This window comes from Macaca thibetana, chromosome 4 (genome assembly GCF_024542745.1).
Source record: "Macaca thibetana thibetana isolate TM-01 chromosome 4, ASM2454274v1, whole genome shotgun sequence".
Lineage (NCBI taxonomy): Eukaryota > Metazoa > Chordata > Mammalia > Primates > Cercopithecidae > Macaca > Macaca thibetana.
Genome location: NC_065581.1, coordinates 39,056,277 through 39,073,606, shown reverse-complemented (window position 1 = coordinate 39,073,606; position 17,330 = coordinate 39,056,277). Strand labels below are relative to the sequence as shown.

The 17,330-nt window shown below is 42.5% G+C and overlaps 1 protein-coding gene and 1 non-coding gene across 3 annotated transcripts in view; one reads left to right on the top strand and one right to left on the bottom strand.

Annotated features, from left to right (window-relative positions):
• The window catches only part of BTBD9 (BTB domain containing 9), an 820,757-nt gene that overhangs the window by 770,267 nt on the left and 33,160 nt on the right, over positions 1-17,330 (top strand). The gene's annotated exons all lie outside the window — the stretch shown is intronic.
• On the bottom strand, positions 9,346-9,417 carry LOC126954061 (small nucleolar RNA SNORD45). The gene has a single exon (XR_007725512.1). It is a non-coding gene; the product is annotated as a small nucleolar RNA SNORD45 (small nucleolar RNA).

Below are 17,330 nucleotides of genomic sequence, written 5' to 3'. Positions count from 1 at the left end.
GACATAAACCTGCCATTATACATGCAGAAAATCCCCTTCTCCGGGGACTCAGACTTGGGAATTCTAACATCTAAGATCTTCAGAGGGAACCTATGTTTCCCAAATGCTTCCATTTCTGCAGAAGGCTTGATAGACTTGATTGGCCACTATAGTCCTAGCCAAGGACTCTCAGGAGTGCTCCACAGATCCTGTACCAGGCTGCTGGTCCACAGGTCTGTCTGCTAGTTAGGACATTTTGACCCAAAGTCGGGAGTCATGGTTTTTCTTTCTCATGAAGGTTATAAAATTGAAGATAAGAAAATGAAAATCATAAAAACAAAGATGGATACCCCAAGGGTACGCGCCATCGCTCAGAGTAGAGGCTCAATCACACTCTCTGAGTCAACAAACTGTACAACGGCAGAGTTGCATTCTTAATTGAGTGTGTTTCCCCTTTGTGATGTTTTGTTACATCCAGAAGAAATAGCCCCAAAAGAATACTTGTCATCTCTAGTTATAGAACAGAGCCGTGCTGCTTCACAAGGAGTGAAAAGTGAAAATAGAGATATCCTCCTCAGAGCCTGAAAATTGATATTGAGGGCCTTTCCCCTGGGGCAGTATTTAGGCAAGGGATGGAACAACGGAATGATTAGTGGCAGTGGTGTGGGGGGCGCAGGTGGGGAGGGATTGGTCTGATTTTTTTTTTTTTTTTTGGTTAATCTCTAAAGCCTCCTCAGTATATAGTTTCAGATCTAGAGTTCTGCTGACTTGATGGGAAAAAAACAGCTGAATGATAAAACAGCTGAAATTTCATCTGTCTCTACATCTCCTGCCCCACACCCCTCCAGGGCTGCCCAGCAGGACACCAGTGTGATTCTGATGGCAACCAAGCCATCACAAAGTGGGGAGATGAGTAAATCATCTGATAACTTTAGGAAAATCTACTTTGTGCTTTCACACACTCCGTTGAACTTTTCAAAAATATTGACTAAACAACTTGCCAGCTGTGATTACCAACAGCTCTATTTGACAACCTTTGACAGAAAGCCAATGGGCATGTGCGACGTCATCCAGCGCTAACAGGGCCTTCATTAGCAGCTCTTGAGGGGATGAGTGCTCTCCTGGCCTGGAAGAGTGATTCCTGTCCCCTGGTGCTGTTCACTCGAGCGTGGGTAAACTATTTGCTTAGCGAGCCCGGAGGCCGACATTGAAGCTTGACTGTTCGTCTCCATCACTCTAAGGGCTTTTTATGTTCAGATCTGCAGGAACACAAATAATATTCTTTCTAAGCTGCTCCAAAATACAAGTGATAGAAAATATCATGGAAAAGGTGAATTGCCAGACAGTAAGCCCTCATGACCGAGAGCTTATTCATAAAATGATGACAAATTTATTGCACACGTTCACTGCTGCCTTTCTGAGATGACTGGCTGATCCATCTGATTTTAAAGCCTGACAGTAGAATCAGAAAGAGTTACTGGTGAGTTTTTTCACCCATCCCCTTCACCCAGCAACCTTCCTCCTCAAGAAATAATACAGAAAAATCAGCTGATGTAGCTTCAGCGAGTGCCTTATGTTATTTTATTACGGGAGATTTCCATGTGCCAAGGATAACTTTTAACCTTGTTGAATGCAATTTGACTTCTTGGCATCTGCCTTCAACTCTGCAAAACCCTCAGGGCAGGGGACTAGTACGGTGAATAGCTAGGGATAGACTGAAACACAGTCTGAAAGGAAGCCATATTTTCTGGTGTCTCATGGCTGCTTGTTTACTATGAAGTAGTAAAGAAGTCATTGCTTGATATCTTAGCCCTGACGGCATGAACAAAATTCAAAGCAGGTGTAAAGAATACATGGCATCAAACTTTGGGCATGCAGGAAGCCCAGGCTGGCAAAATATGGGTTGGGAATCTCTAGGGTTGCTGGTTTGTGGGGAATTAGGATTCCTCACAAAGAGCATGGGACCTCCCTTGCAGCCTCCTTCTTCCTGTTTTTGCTCTTCTGGCCAATTAAAGTGACCTGCAGACTCTCCCTGGCCTGTCACACCTTTAGCCTCTCTCAGTGCCCAGCTGAACACCCTACCTGTCTTGGCATCTGGTTTTTGTGTCAAATGATTTAAATTATTTAACTTAATATATGTACTTAACATATGCCCTTGTCACCTGTCCTGTCTCATTGTCCACCTTCTTTGTGAGCTCACAGGGAGCCAGCGGGCTAGGTCAGTCCTTGCTACACTCTGGCACTGGCATAATGCCACTTGGCAGCCTAATGGTGCCAAGATGTGCAGGAAAAAGCAGGGTTGCAGAGAAAGCCCATCCTTGCCTGCATCTAGGCCAGTGTATGGCAGGAATCTGAGGGAGGGGCCAGAGAGTGACTTGGAACCAGCTGGTGGGGAGCGAGGGGCCTTGGAGAGAACATGCACCTTTTATAAGCCTGAGAGAGGTCTAGGCCAACACAAATGGACCCAGAAAGTCATCAACACCAGAGAGTGCTAGTGGTGACTTTTTTTAAATCAAGAAAATGTTTGAAAAGAGGGATAAATGAATTTTTTTTTTTTTTTTTTTTTGAGACGGAGTCTCGCTCTGTCGCCCAGGCTGGAGGCTGGAGTGCAGTAGTGCGATCTCGGCTCACTGCAAGCTCCGCCTCCCGGTTTCACACCATTCTCCTGCCTCAGCCTGCAGCTCAGTCCCAGCCTGTAGCTGGGACTACAGGTGCCTGCCACCATGCCCAGCTAATTTTTTTTTGTATTTTTAGTAGAGATGGGGTTTCACCATGTTAGCCAGGATGGTCTCGATCTCCTCACCTCGTGATCAGCCCGCCTCAGCCTCCCAAAGTGCTGGGATTACAGGGGTGAGCCACCGCACCCGGCCATGATTTTTTGATTTTTTTTAAATTCAACTTTTTTATTGACAGAAACTGTCCCAGAAGAAAGATTGTTGCCACACACTGCCTCACATTGGCTTGCAGATCGTTCACTGTCTTGAATGTTCACACAGAATGCAGTGCTTTGTGTTGAATGCGACAGTTAATGCAGATCCTGGAAAGGGCCTTTATGGGGCCTGCCTGGAAGACTTGTCACCTTTTCATTACAGAACTCATACTCAGAGATTCCAGTGCGTTAAATAGCTCTAGGCTAATCTTGGGCTGCTCCATGCTAAGGGCAATAGTTTTCATCATAGAAAAACATCTTTTTTTTTTACTCCAGAGATTGTTTTAAGCTCTCCCCAGTGCTCCCAACTTCTTAGCTGTTCAGCTGCGAATATCAGGCCCTTAATGGCTGGAGAGGGAGAGTCTATTTTTAAAGTTTTTACTGAATATCTCCCCCGTGTCAGGTGCTGGACGAATTTGGCATGTCATCAGATCTAAAATACCCACAGGGGTTTAGTGTAGTTTTTAGGTGTGAAATTGATCAGGTTTGATTCTGAGACCGTCTGGTGATCCTTCTGGAAGGCCACTCGCTTGCTTAGCTGTGTGTGACATCACAGGTCAGGGCTGAGCTTTGTTTTGCCTGGGCTTTTGACATTAATTTCCACAAAAACAGCCTTAAAAAAAAACACCTGAAATTCAGGGGCCAGCTAGTCCTCATTGTGTTCTAACTCCCTTTGGTATTTAAAACATTAGGAAATGAAATTGCCAAATTCTTAACATTTGAAAATTGGCTCCTGCCCATGCCTAGTCCTCACATTTCCAGGGTGCCTCTGGGAGGGAATGCGCTGCTGGGGGAGAAGGGAGGGGGTGGTATTGGAAAGCCACACGGAGCCAGGAGGCGGAGGCTCTCTCCTTGGAGGTAGCAGCCTTTTCAGAGCTCGCCTGCCCTCCTCACAGGCTAAAAGGAGCTGCTGACGTCATTAAATCAATAACTTTGTTTAGCATTGTGTTTCCTGGGGGCAGGAAATCCTCTGGGGAACAGCAGACTGAATTTTCTTCCTCCCCTCACCAGCCTCCAGAGATGCCTGCTGGCGGGGGGTGTGGCGGAGCTCCTGGCTCTGCCATTGCCATTTAGTGGAGACCTACACCCTAGTGTTTGTTATTTTTCAGGCAAATTTCAGCAAAATTCCCAAGCTCGTAAGGTAGGTACTGAGAGGTCAAAAGTAGGAACAACCTTCTGAGCAACAGGGAGCAAATCAAAGTTTGTGAAGCCTGTGCAGGGCCATGTCCCCTAGTCCTGTGTCACTCCTTCTCAATCCTCCTATCCCCCAGCACAGGCTGGCCCAGAGTAGCCCAGCCTGTTCTCTATAGGAATTTCACACATATGAAACCACAGCCCCAGGCAGGCCCCTCAGCACAGACCAGTGCTGCCCAGTGTTGCATCCACCAGCAGCCATTGCTGAGGAACGGGAGTGATTAGCCCAGAGCCTGCGTCAAGCCCAGAGCCCTTGCTCAGAAAGAGTTCCAGGCTTTAATGTTCTCCTGGCTACCAAGGGAGGGCCACTCCTGTGCCCGTCTTTAACTTCACCAAGGACAGGACCCCACAGCCTCTCCTGGCACCACATTAAGTGGTTTCTATAGTAATTTTTCCGGTGGGTCAACAGGTTACTATGCAGTTGCCAGAATCAGCAAATTGCTTATTTCCCTTCCCCACATCACCCAGCCATGGGTCAGTCACATGAGAAGGGTCAGTTGGTGGACTCAACACAGTAGTGGCAAAATGTTGGTCTAGATACTTTGCTCAGCTCCTGAAACCTGGTCTGAGTGTTTTTTTTCCAAGAAAAGCTAGGAATTTTGGCCTCCCAAGCAAGTGACAGCAAGAGTTTGTTAACTACATAAATATAGCCCCATATCCCTGTTCAACATCAGACAAGGTTGAACCAGAGTCTCACTCTGTTGCCCAGGCTGGAGTGTAGTGGCATAATCTCAGCTCACTGTAACCTCCACCTCCTGGGTTCAAGTGAGTCTCGTGCCTCCGCCTCCCAAGTAGCTAGGATTATAGGCATGCATCACCACACCCTGCTAATTTTTGTATTTTTTAGTAGAGATGGGCTTTTGCCATGTTGGCCGGGCTGGTCTTGAACTTCTGGCCTCAAGTGATCCACCTACCTAGGCCTCCCACAGTGCTGGGATTATAGATGTGAGCCACTGCACCCAGCCCAGAGTGAATTTTTTTTTTTGAGACATAGTCTCACTCTATTGTCCAGGCTGGAGTGCAGTGGCGCTCTCTCGGCTCACTGCAACCTCCGCCTCCCAGGTTCCAGCGGTTCTGCTGCCTCAGCCTCCCGAGTAGCTGGGATTACAGGTGCCCGCCACTACACCCAGCTAATTTTTGTATTTTTAATAGAGATGGGATGTCACCATGTTGTTCAGGCTGGTCTCGAACTCCTGACCTCAGGTGATCCGCCCACCTTGGCCTCCCAAAGTGCTGGGATTACAAGCATGAGCCACCGTGCCCGGCCCAGAGTGAATTTTTTATACAAAATCCATATTTATTGGAGCCTTTGAGAGCTCCAAAGACACAGACCAAACTGGGATAATCTGGGGATGAGGACCTCGTAACCTCCCATCTCCACACTGTATTGTATTAATTGGTTTGTTCTTTTAGGCTCTGGGTCCCCAAACTTTGAGCAAGATTAGCTTGGATAATAGCTATTTATTAACCCATTTCTTATTGGCTTATTTGTTCAGAATCTTCTCCGAGACCTGAACTTTGCAACATAAAAATCTTTGTACCTAAAGAGCTCGGCTACAATGGCCAGCTTCTCTGTGAAAACCAACAAAGGCTCTAATACTTTTTGCCCAGAATGGGGAAGGGGAGAGGAGCTGTTAGGCCGAGGAACTCAGATGTGTGTGACCCCCTTGGTGTTCAGGAGGGCCTGGGACTCCTGGGAATGTGTGGCAGTGTGTTCAAGACACACTCGCCCTAAAGAGCCCCGGTTTCTCTCTCATACCTGATGGTCTCTTGGAGAAGGTGGATAATAGACAAGGGTAAAGGTCATTAATTATAAGATCCAAGTGTGACAGAAACCCTATTGGAAAGAACACGTCCCTTCAAAAGACTTACTAGACATTTAGAACTGTTTCAATAGAGTTTAAATTTGGGAGCGAAACCATTACACCTTGTAAGAAAGAAATGCCAGACCAAGACGGTGCTTCATAGACACTAATTTGATTGACTAGGCGTCCGCTGTTTCTGTTCTACACAAAAGCTCTTGCCCAGATGCAGACACACACACACACAACACACACACTCTTCCACCACCACTTGTGTACAAACATGAATGCAGAGACAGGAAGAAACACGAATTTGCTTTTTTTCTGCATGATACTCAAAACGATTGAGTTTCTAGCACAGCTGCTGCTGCAGAAGAGAGAAAAGCACTTGGCCCCAGAGTCTGTTTATGTGTTTGAGCCGAGAAAGCGATTTTTGTTGCAAGAAGCTCTAAGTGAGACAGAGTCAGAGAATAAGAGAGAGAGAGAGATAATTATCTAAATTATGTTCGTGCTATTATCGAAGACGAATATAGTTAAAATGTAATTAAATATGACGGGCTGGCAGGATGTAAGCCAAGCTTTGGAATGCTAATCATCAATTACTGCATCCCCTTAGGGGAATCAAGGAGGCTGTATGGCAGAGTCAGAGCGGCTTGGGGCTGGGGGACTGAGTGAGACGTTGAGCATTAAAACTCCCCCTCCCCTGTCTCCCCACGTAGTCATTCAAACCGCCATGGATGTCCCTGGGACACATCCCTTTCTGTAGCTGCCACAGCGTTAGAATATGAGGAGCTGGTGGGAGGGTCCTGCACCTCTCTTTGAGAGGCAACCCCTCTAAAAGGGAATGTGAACACAGAAGGTCAAACTCAAGACTGGCTTATGTTAGAGCAGTAGATGCAAGTGCCTTTACCAGACAGAAGTCTGAAGCTCCTCCTCTGCCAGAAAGCATCAAATGCTCACCTACCCAGATCAAGGAATCCCAGGAGGGAAGTCAGGCAGGGAGGTGGAAGTGGACTGTAGTTGGGACAGAAGATGCCACATGTCCATGCTAGCAAGCTGCTCCTACCAATCAATCTCTAACCTGGGCAAGGGGCCCGCTTTGGCCATACATTGAAATCACCTGAGGAATTTAAAAAGGACTCAAGCAGGGCCCACCCCCCAGAGGTTTTGAGCGTTAATTGGTGCGGGCTGTGGTCTGGGAGTTCAAAAGTTTAGCTCCACGGGTGTTTCTGATGTGCAGCCAAGGTTCAGACCCACTGGTCCAGCTATAACCAGACTTCCACTAACCACAACCAAGGGCAAGGCAGGCAGCAGGAAGTGAGGGCTGGAGTTAGTTCTTATGTCCTTCCACGAACCTCAGCTGTACCTGTCTCGAGGCCAAGAAGAAAACAGTATAAGGATTTACTTTTCTTAATCCTGAAACATAATTTTTATGTCAGTTCTGGTGCTAAATCCCCAAAGAATTTTGAACTTGGTGAGATTACTGTACAAGAGTCCGTTTTAACAACGAGCTCTATCTAAGGCTGGGGTAGAAACTTGGCCACCTCCTTGGACCAGATGGGTGATGTGAGGGAGCAAAGCAGGCCAGGGCAGGCTGCAGGGAGTAAGAGAGACCACCAAAAGCTCTCCTCATCTCCAGCTGTTGTCAGACAGGGAAGAGGACTCACGCATGCCAGATCTTCTGGTTTCCAAGAGAAGTGAGGCATCTGTGTTTTGCTGTGAAATCTCCCAATGTTTAAGTGGAAGCTAACTCAACTTTTAAAAATATACTCAGTAAACCAGCAAAGTATGTCTGTGAGGCTCCCATGTGCAACTTTTGAACTTAGTGAGCCTTTGGCTAGTCAGCATGTGGCCAAACAATCACAAATTCCCATAGCTCCTAACGCAGTTTTCTGCTGCCTCAGGTTGGCAGTCAGGTTAGACCAACGTGGCCCCATTTTTCCTAAGCCTGACACATAGAGGGTCTCAATAAATAGTTGTTGAATGGACAAACAGGGTGAATGGAGCGAACCCAGAATTCCCTGTAAGTCTGGGCGGCAAGACAGCTCTAAAATCCAGTTAAGCGTGATGCAGAACAAAAGAACATACTCCTGGGGTGCCAGATTAGAGAGGCCTGCGCAGTCTTCACTTTAGACTGGTATCAGAGATCTGGGGCCAAGGAAGCTCTTCAGAAGGGAATAAACAGGATCCGGGCTGATTTTGAGTCTGCCACATAGGACACCCTCTCTAGCTCTGCCTTTGGGGACCCAGCAGGGACAGACGTGCAGGCCCAGCTCAAGGGCTGTTAAAACACTGTAATTCCCACTTCACCCAGTGTTCTGGAAAATGCTCTCTCTCTCATATCCCCAGTCCATAGATCATCTTTAGATATGATTAAAGAGATGAATGTGGTCCTTGGCCCATCACTACAATGCGCCAGACAATAAGAACAGCATGCTTGGAGGGACGGCGGGCAGCTGTGGGGTCAGCACAAGAGGCTCAGTCGTAAAGAACTGTCAGAGGGATCTTCAGTCAAGTCTCGATGCTCACTCAAGGCCTTTAATACCCGTCACGTCTCAGTGCCACACGGCTTGGAGAGGGCACCGCCGTCACTGCCATAAGCTCAGTTGACAGGGTACAGGTTTTATTATTTCCTCCCTTTTCGAGAATCTGTTCCAAAGGTTCATGCCTGCCTTCCAGCCCTGCTCCCAAAGGCTGTAAATACATATGCTTCCCATGTACCTTTTCCACTCCTCATCACCACAGGCTCTGCTGCCTTTCTTAGGCTCTGCTTTTTTTTAATTGTAATTGAAAAGAATTATCAAAGTTATACATGGACATAGTTTTGAGAATGAAGTAAAACCACAAGACTTTTAACAAAGAGCAGCAGTCCTCTGCTTCATCCTTCCCTACCCTGAGTCCCATTCTCCAAAAGCAACTGCTTTTCTTTTTCCTCTTTTAAAAAAAATTTTGAAAAAAAAACATATATTCCAAAAAATATATTTAATGTGATTTACAAATCTAAAACTGTAGACTGAAATGTTTCCCTTCTACCTTTCCTTCAGAGATAGTTGATGCATGAACAAGTATATATATTCTCCCCATTTACTTTGTTTTTCCTCCAAGGTCTCAGTGTAATTTTATTTTATTTTAAATGTTTGTTTGTTTGTTTGTTTGTTTGTTTTTGAGACAGGGCTCGCTCAGTCGCCCAGGCTGGAATGCAGCAGTGCAGTCACGGCTCACTGCAGCCTTGATCCCCCAGGCTCAGGTGATCCTCCCACCTCAGCCTTCCAAGCAGCTGAGACTACAGGCATGTGCCACCACACCTACCTAATTTTTTATTTTTTGTAGAGACAGGGTCTCACTATATGCCCCAGGCTGATCTCTTGAACTCCTGGGCTCCAGCAGTCCTCCCTCCTTGGTCTCCCAAAGTGCTGGGATTACAGGCATGAACTGCTGCACCCAGCCTCAGTGTAATTTTAGAACTCATATCAACTTTGGGTTCAGTTAATACATGCCATTACATCATTGACCCCATTTTCTTTTAATACAGATTTTTCTGTACCTGGGAGATCTCTTGCATTTCCTCCCTCTCCCCATCCCCCACCCCCCAGCGTATAGTCCTTCATTATAAGGATAAGGATCTACCATAATTTACTTAGCCAGTCCCCAGTGATGACCATTTAGGTTGTTCTCTTGCTGTTCAAATGATGCTGCAGTGTAATCCCTATTCCTTCTTCTTCCCTATGCTGCAAACACATCATATATTAAAGTAGTATAAGGGAATTGCTAGCTCTAGGGGTATGTGCATTTAACACTTTGCTAGTTGAGGGTATGTCAACTTGTACTTCCTCTGTGTCAGAGTGCCTGTGTCATCCCACCTTGTCCAATATAACACATGATCAGACTTTTAGATTTTGAGGTAAACATATTCATCTCTTTTAGACTTTTTTTTTGGCTGTATCTTCATATTCTAAACTATAGGCTTATTCTGCTATTTCCTAATTACATTACTAGAGTTATCTATTGTGTTCCTATTTTGAAAGATAAGGATATAAGGATTTAGTTTCCTTGCCCTCCCCCTTGCAAGAACACACATGCTCCTGTCTGCTCCATCCTCTTGTTTAGTTAAATCACAATTTTTCTTTGTATCAGATTTCTTGTTGGCATTAGGATGACTATGTAACTATTGTCCAGAGCCAAGCCATGTAGTGTACTACAATCACCTTTTTTAAATCATTTGTTTTTCCTAGAGTTAAAAAGTGGCCAGGTGCAGTGGCTCATGCCTGTAATCCCAGCACTTTGGGAGGCTGAGGCAGGTGGATCACAAGGTCAGGAGTTCAAGACCAACCTGGCCAAGATGGTGAAACCCCATCTCTACTAAAAATACAAAAATTAGCCGGATATGGTGGCAGGCGCCTGTAATCCCAGCTACTTGGGAGGCTGAGGCAGAGAATTGCTTGAACCCAGGAGGCGGGTTCAGGCCTCCCAAGCTGGGAGGCAAGGTTGCAGTGAGCCAAGATCGTGCCACTGTACTCTAGCCTGGCAACAGAGCAAGGCTCCGTCTCAAAAAAAAAAGAAAAAATTGCTTAGTTTTCTGTATCATTCATTAATTTTCTGTGTACTATCACTGATTCTTCCCCCTAACTTTTGTAGAGCAACACAAATTCTCATAACCTGGCCTAACACATCTGGTCAATTAGTTTCTTTGTCTCCCTTGAGATGTTCCCATGAGCTGCTCACCTTCCCTCTCCAGTCTGGACTAGTTGTTCTGTGGGCCTGTTTTACGGCTCTCATCCTGGGACCTCCCACCCCATTATCTTAGGAATTCCTTTTGCCTTTATTCCATGTCACATTCTCTGTTTTGTGGATCCCATAACTTTCTTTTTTTTCTTTGCTTTTTTTTTTTTTTTTTTTTTGAGACAGAATCCTGCTCTGTCACTCAGGCTGGAGTGCAGTGGCACAGTGTTGGCTCACTGCAACCTCCGCCTCTTGGGTTCAAGCAATTCTTATGCCTCAGCCTCCTGAGTAGCTGGTAGTACAGGTGTGCACCACCACGCCTGGCTAATTTTTGTATTTTTAGTAGAGAAGGGGTTTTGCCATGTTGGCCAGGCTGGTCTTAAACTCCTGGCCTCAAGCAATAGTATCCCATAACTTTCTTTATCTTAAGTTAGTCCTTTGTTTTGGTGGAACACACTTTCTGGTAGTTTCTTGTGAATGCATTGGAGGTAAAGTTTTTATTATTATTATTATTTTTTCTTCACATAAATACAAAGAGAGGTTGCAGGTGAATTTTTTTTATGCCTGAATCAAAATTTCCTTATTCTGTTCTCATACTTGATTTACTTTGTCTGGGAATAGTCCTGTGGCTGGGAATGGTCCCATGGCTGGGAACTAATTTTTCCCTCAGCATTTGGAAGGAAGTGATCTATTATCTTGTGACCCCCAATGTTGCTTTTGAAAAATTCATGTGACCCTGATTCCCAGGTCTTTGGGATGACCTGCTTTTTTCCCCTCCAGAACTTTTAAGATCTTCTAAAGTTTCTTAATAATATACTTTGGTGTGGATCTTTTCTCATTTCCTGTAATGGCTACTTAGTGGGGTCTTTAACTTGGAAACTTATGTCCTTCATATCTGGGAAAATTTGTTGTGTGACTTTGGCAATTTCCTAGCTCATATTTTCTCTGGAACATCATATTTCTTACTGGAACATCTAATTAGATGGTGGAACTCCTCGTCTGATTCTTTTATTCTCTTATACTTTCTCTTCTATTTTTTTATCTTTGTAATTTGATTTGACATTCTGGGAAATTTCCTCAACTTAACTTTCTAACCCATTTGTTGAATTGTTTTATGTCGTTCCTAGTTTTAACTTACAAGAGCACTTTCTTGTTCACTAAATGTTCCTTTTTCATATCATTTTATTTATTCTTATTTCAAAGAGGTAATAATGCTTCCTTTTATCTTTCTGAGGATAATTTAGGTTTTTTTTTTTTTTCTGAAGCTTTATTCTGCTTACTGAACTGTATCCATGTCCTCTGAGTTATTATTTTTCTCTATTTGCTGTTGGTCATCTTTCATGTTACAGTCTTTTTTTAAACATTTTAAACAGCTTTATTGAGATACAGTTCATATACCGTACAATTCACTCATTGAAAGTATACAATTGCATGGCTTTAGTATATTGACAGAGTTTGCATCCATCACCACAATCAATTTTTGAACTTTTTCATTACTCCAAAAAGAAACCACATACCCTATAGCCATCACCTCCCAATCCCCCCATTTAATTCCCCAGCTCTAGGCAACCGCTGATCTACTTTCTGTCTCAATATTCTATACATTTCCTGTAAGTGGAATCATACAATACATGATCCTTTGTGATTGGCTTCTTTCACGTAGCAGGTTCATCAGTATGATATTAATAGCATGTATCAAAATCTTATTGCTGAACAGTATTCCACTGTATGGATATGCTACATTTTATCTATCCATTCATCAGTTGATGGACATTTGGGTTGTTTCCACTTTTTATTATGAACAATGCTGCTGTGAAGATTCATGAACAAGTTTTTGTGTGGACATGTGTTTTCATTTTTCTTGGGTGTGTATCTAGAAGTAGAATTTCTGGATCGTATCACACCTCTCTGTTTAACCATTTGAGGAACTGCCAGGTTGTTTTCCAAAGTGGCCACACCGTTGGACATTCCCACGAGCAGTATATAGGGGTTCCAGTTTCTTCACATTTTCATCAACACTTGTTATTATCTTTTTTTAATTTTTTCTTTTATTGATACATAGTGTTTTGCATATTTGTGGGCTACATGTGAATGTGTTTTACATGCATAGAATGTGTAATGATCAAGTCAGGTTATTTGGGGTATTCATCATCTTGAGTATTTATCATTTCTATGTGTTGGTAGCATTTCGAGTCCTTTTAGCTACTTTGAAATATACAATATATTGTTGCTAACTATAGTCACCCTAGTCTGCTATGGAACATTAGAACTTACTTCTTCTATCTAACTGTAAATTCCTACCCATTCACCCCCCTTTCTTCATGTCCCCTTTCCACCCTCATACCCTTCCTACCCTTTGGTATCTATCATTCTGTTCTCTATCTTCACATGATCAAGTTTTTTAGCTCCTACGTATGAGAGAAAACATGTGGGATTTGTCTTTCTGGGCCTGAATTATATCGCTTAACATAATGACCTTCAGTTTCATCCGTGTTGCTGCAAATGACATGATTTCATTGTTTTTATGGCCAAACAGTATTGCATTATGTAAATATACCACATTTTCTTTACCCTTCTGTCCACTGATGGACACTTAGGTTGATTCCATATCTCTACTGTTGTGAATAGTGCCACATTAACCTGTGAGTGCAGGTATCCCTTTGGAATACTGATTTCTTTTTTTGTTTTGGGTAGATATCCAGAAGTGAAAATGTTGGATCATTTGGTAGATGGCATGTTTCCAGAAATTTATCCATTTCCTGTAGTTGTACTTTTATATTTTTAAAAATTTATTTCTCACCTTGAAAAATAGTAGTAGTTTTTTGAGAAATCTTCACTCTATACTGTTTTCCATGGTGTCTGTACTAATTTACATTCTCACCAACAGTATATAAGAGTTCCTTTTTCTCTTCATTCTTACCAACATCTGTTATTTTTTGTCTTTAGTAATAGTATTCTAACTAGGGTAAGATGATATCTCATTGTGGTTTTGATTCACATTTTCCCAATGCTAAGTGATATTGAGCATTTTTTCATATACCTCTTGGCTATTTGTATGTCTTCTTTTGAGAAGTGTCTATTCATGTCCTTTGCCCACTTTTTAATGAGGTTTTTTTTTTTGTACATTCTGAGTATTAGTCCCTTGTTGGGTGAATAGTTTGTGGATATTTTCTCCCATTCAACAGATTACCTTGTCACTCTATCGATTATTTACTTTGCTGTGCATAAATTTTTAAATTTAATACAGTCCCATTTGGCTAGACCAATATCCTGAACTGATTTCCCTATGTTTTCTTCTATTATTTTTATAGTTTCAGATCTTACATTTAAGTCCTTAATCAATCTTGAGTTGATTTTTGTAGATGATGAGAGATAAGGGTCCAGTTTGTGTATGGATATCCAATTTTCCCAGCACCATTTATTGAAGAGGGTATCCTTTCCCTGGTGTAAGTTCTTGGTTCCTTTGTCGAGTATCAGTTGGCTGTAAATATGTGGATTTATTTCTGGATGTTCTAGTATACTCTGTTGGTCTTTATGTCTGTTTTTATACTCATACCATCTGTTTGGATTACTATAGCCTTGTACTGTATTTTGAAGTCAGGTAGTGTGATGCCTCTAGCTTTGTTCTTTTTTCTTAGGATTGCTTTAGCTATACTGGCTCTTTTTTGGTTCTACATGAATTTTAGGATTTTTTTTTTCCATTTCTGTAAAAAATGACATTTTGGGGCTGGGTGCAGTGGCTCACATGTGTAACCCCAGCACTTTGGGAGGCCGAGGCAGTTCATGAGGTCAAGAGATAGAGACCATCCTGGCCAACATGATGAAACCCCATCTCTACTAAAAATACAAAAAAATTAGCTGGGTGTGGTACCACATGCCCATAGTCCCAGCTACTCGGGAGGCTGAGGCAGGAGAATCGCTTGAACCCGGGGGCCAGAGGTTGCAGTGAGCCGAGATCGTGCCACTACACTCCAGCCTGGCAACGGAGCGAGATTCCATCTCAAAAAAAAAAAAAAAAAAAAAAGACATTTTTGGATTTTTGGTATTTTTGATGGGGATTGTATTGAATCTGTATGTTGTTTGGGGCAGTACAGTCATTTTAATGATATTAATTATTCTAATCCGTGATCATGAGATGAGTTGCCATTTGTTTGTATTCTCTTCAGTTTCTTTCATCAGTATTTTGTAGTTTTCTTTGTAGAGATTTTCCACCTCCTTGGTTAAATTTGTTCCTAGGAATTTTTTCCATGGCAGCTATTGTAAATGGGATTACCTTCTTGACATCTTTCTTGGCTATTTCATTATTGGTGTATAAAATGCTACTGAATTTTGTATGATGGCTTTGTATCCTGCAACTTTACTGAATTTGCTTATCAACTCTTAAGGGGTTTTTTGTGGAATCCTTTGGTCTTTCTGAATATAAGATGTCATCTGCAAAGAGGGAAAATTTGACATCCTCTTTTCCAATTTGGATGCCTTTTGTTTCTTTCTCTTGCTTGATTGCCCTGCCTATGACTTCTAGTACTATGTTGAATAGGAGTGGTGAGAGTGGGCATCCATGTCTTGTTCCAGTTTTTACAGAAAAGAATTTCAACTTTTCCCCATTCAGTACGATGTTAGCTATGGGTTTGTCATAGATGGCTTTTATTATTTTGAGGTATATTCCTTATATGGCTGGTTTGTTGGGACTTCTTACTATGAAGGGATGTTGAATTTTATTAAATGCTTTTTCTGTGTCTATTGAAATGATCATATGGTTTTTGTCCTCGATTTTGTTGATCTAATGCATCACGTTTATCGATTTGTGTCTGTTAAACTATCCTTGCATCCCTGGGTTAGATCCCACTTGATCATGGTGTATTATCTTTTTGATGTTCTGTTGAATTTGGTTTGCTGGTATTTTATTGAAAAGTTTTTTGTCTGTGTTCATCAAGGATATTGGCCTATAGTTTTCTTTTGTTGTTTTGTTCTTATCAGATTTTGGTGGCAGGGTAATGCTGGTGTTGCAGAATGAGTTAGGGAATATTCCCTCCTCTTCAGTTTTGGGATTTTTTTTTTTTCATTTTTACTTTTTTTTTTTTAAAGACAGGGTCTTGCTCTGTCACTCAGGCTGGCATGTCGTGGCACAGTCATAGCTCACTGTAATCTCAAACTGCCAGACTCAAGCAATTCTCCTGCCTCAGCCTCCCAAGTAGCTGGTATTACAGGCATGCGCCACCCAATTTTTTAGAATAGTTTGAAGCGGATTGGAATTAGTTCCCTTCATATGTTTTTTTGGTAGAATTTGTCAGTGAATCCTCAGGTCCTGAGCTTTTCTTTGTTGGGAGACTTTTTCTTACAGATTCCATTTCACTACTCATTATTGATCTGTTCAGGTTTTCTATTTCTTCCTGATTCAATCTTGATAGGTTGCATGTTTCTAGGAATTTATCCATTTCTTCTAGGTTTTCTAGTTTGTTAGCATATAGTTGTTCAGAATAGTGTCTGATGATCTTTTGTATTTCGGTGGCATCAGTTGTAATGTTTCCTTTTTCACTTGTAATTTTGTTAATTTGGGTCTTCTCTCTTCTTGGTGAGTCTAGCTAGCAGTTTATCAATTTTGTTTATCTTTTCTAAGAACCAATTTTCCATTTCATTGATCTTTTGTATTTTTATTTAGTCTCTATTTCATTTAGTTCTGCTCTGATATTTATTGTTTCTTTCCTCCTGCTAATTTAGGAGTTTGATTTGTTCTTCCTTTTATAGTTTCTTGAGGTACATTTTTATATTGTTTATTTGAAACCTTTCTACTTTTGGATATATGTTGGGTCCGCGTGTTTCCTAAACAAAGGAATGAACACACAAGACAAGACAAGACAAACGTGGTGGCCGCCTCGAATGGTGTGCTCTGCTTTATTTTATACAGTCGTTTGTGGAGTGTTACCAAGTCACAAGACACATTGTTGTTTTTCTGACCTTTCCCTGACTTTCTGGATTTTCAAGATGTTTACACATAAACAAGCCCCCAGGATCTGCTGTTAGCAGCTGGCTCCTTAGTCCTCCCTGTAAACAGGGAAGGATCGCCCTGCTTCGTTTGCAAGAGCAGGACTTATGGGGAACGCCCTGCTTCGTTTGAGAGAGCAGGACTTATCGGGAACACCCTGTTTGTGAGCATGTAGTCCTCTACATTTCCTCTTTCCTTATTTACAAGTTTGAATTTCTTTTAAAACCGTCATTACATGTTGGGCTCGCTGGGATTCGGTGTTTGCCCTTTGGTACCGTCTCCAGCAGACTGTGAAAATGACAAAGGCAAGAACAACAACCAATACATTACTAGAAACAGAGGTCAGCAAAGTTTTTACAGGGCTCATAGGGTTCAAAGACGTCAAACTTTGTGCAATACCAGTCATCAAATCTGCACCAGTCAGCAACGGTAACTGATTGCGAAATGTTTCAGAAATGTTCTGTGTTAATTCTTGTATTTCTAGGGAAAGATTATTATGACCAATTAAAAGTCTCTTTATCTCAGTCCAGTTATGTACAGTGCTATTAAAAGGAACAGGAGTAATACAAAATTGGGTAGTGTTCCAATCACATTTCAACAAAGCTCGGGTATTTAACACTGTTAGCTGATCTCCCAACCAAGAAACCACTTGCTCCAGATTATCCACTCGTTCAGTCAAATGAGCATCTATGTCTCGTTGCTGCTGCCACAACAAATGTGATTG